We start from the raw sequence: 1971 nt of genomic DNA, 5'->3' as shown, positions 1-1971 counted from the left end.
CTCTCTGGTTAGGATGGTAGCTCTCTTAGTCCTCCCCATCCAGGGAGCAGATGGCCAGAGGAGCAGTGTTGTTGGGTCCAATGTTGTAGCAAGGACTAAAATAGGGCAGGAGGCGCCCAGGGAAGGGATAGCGGGGGAAAGTGAAGATGTGGGAGCCATAGTCAGTCACACTGTAGAAGGAAATGTCATGGGCCTCATAATCCAAGAAAATTCCCACCCGGCGAGGAGAGACTGACAAAGACAGGAGGGGGTACTCATCGGTACCTGCTCGGTACTCATTTCCCTTCCTCAGCCTTATCACCCAGAATCCATAGTGGGGGCATAAGTAGACCACCTCCTTCCAGTCTACATTTTGCTTACATACTCCCAGGCCCCACTCAGACCTGTCTCCCACCTCCACCTCACAGTAGTGTCGGCCTGAGGAGATGCACTGGCTTCCCAGGACAATATTACAGCGGTAAAATCTCTCAGGATTGTCTGGATGTTTCTCGTTGGTGTCTCCATAGTGCACACGTTTTCTGTCCTCAGACACGATGAGATGGGAGTAAGCAGTATCTGGATCCAGGCGCACGTCAACTGCATAGGTCTTCAGGATCTCTCTTAGCCCCAGCACATGGCAATCTGTCTTCAACTCCAGGGAGATTGGTTCTGGCTGCTGCAAGCTCCAAGATTTGCTCCTGTTTAGCACTTCCTGAATATCCTGCAACATCCAGCGGACAGGCCTCTGCGACCGCTCTTTCAACTCTGCAATCATCCTCCCCAGGACCCGGCTCTGCTGGATGAGCTCACTATGGTTCAACTCCAGTTTCTGCATGGTCTCCGCCACCTCCCGTTGTAGGCTTGGCCAGAGCTGCTGCTACCTCTGCCTCCAGCTGCGGATGTGGTGGCTGCTTTTTCTCTAGCAATCGCTGGTATTTCTCAAACTCCCATACAATACTCTGTTATCGGGTTTCCACCTGTATCTTCCAGGTAGCAGTTCGTTTCCTTTCACCAACTTCCAGCTTCCAGGCCTCTTCTCGCTCTTTCTTCAGATGTTCGAGGGCCTCATGAAGTTCCCACTTGTACTCCCAGGCAACATCCTCCATTGGCAAAACACTGTGGCCCTCATGCTATGGGGACCGGCTGCAGGCTTCACACATTATCAGGAAATCCTCTTTGCAGAACATCTTCAGTTTTTCCCCATGGCGCTCACACAGATCACCCTTCGGCCCCATTCCTGGATGTAGCCTTAGCAGATGGACTTTTTCTACAACATTAGCCAGCTGCCAATTAGGCCGTAGGTTCCTTGGCTGGACAGGAGCTCGACAGAGGGGACAGGTATAACCCCAGTTCTGGGATTCTCCTGGGATCTCCCAGAGTCCGGAGAGACAGCTGTGGCAGAAGCTGTGGCCACAGTCAATGCTCACGGGCTCCCTCAGGAAGGTCATACAGATGGGACAGGCCGCTTCTTCCACAATGGCTTCCACCAGCGCTGTGGGATCCATGGCTCCTTCTCACACCCTCCTCAGAACATGAATGAAACCAGGGAGAAGTAGTAAAAGCTCCCTCCTGGGCCCGGACTGGCCCTTGGCGGTGGAAACTCAAAGTGAAGAAGCCGGGTTCCGCAGCCTCCAGTGGCCCAGCGTCAGAGGCGGCCGCTCCGGCAGTAGCACTTTGGGCCAGAGAGCGCTGGAGGCCCAGAGCCCAAAGCCCAGCAGTGCAGGGCCCATATCCCTCCAATTTCACCTAATTCTATTGGAGAAATCGTTTTAAAAATTGTACAAAAGAACCAAAACTCACTTTATATTAAGGCTCCATTTATAGCAAGTGAATTTTCATGAGTTAATAAAGGCCTACAAAAATAATTTTGATTGTAAAAGTAATTAAAATCTCTGTGTTTCATTTAAAGAGTAAACATATTTGAATAAAAATAAGTTAACAATAATTTGGGACATTTATTCAGCATAATTTTAAGATAATTTTACAAACTAT

The 1971-nt window shown here is 50.2% G+C and overlaps 1 pseudogene; it reads right to left on the bottom strand.

The window, feature by feature from the left end:
* On the bottom strand, positions 1 to 1484 carry LOC108529306 (E3 ubiquitin-protein ligase TRIM68 pseudogene; annotated as a pseudogene).
* Between the last annotated feature and the right edge of the window lie 487 nt (positions 1485 to 1971).

This window comes from Rhinopithecus bieti, unplaced genomic scaffold, assembly GCF_001698545.2.
Source record: "Rhinopithecus bieti isolate Rb0 unplaced genomic scaffold, ASM169854v2 scaffold_5882, whole genome shotgun sequence".
NCBI classification, from domain to species: domain Eukaryota; kingdom Metazoa; phylum Chordata; class Mammalia; order Primates; family Cercopithecidae; genus Rhinopithecus; species Rhinopithecus bieti.
The sequence above is the reverse complement of the archived record's forward strand: the minus strand, read 5'-3'. Positions and strand labels throughout refer to the sequence as shown.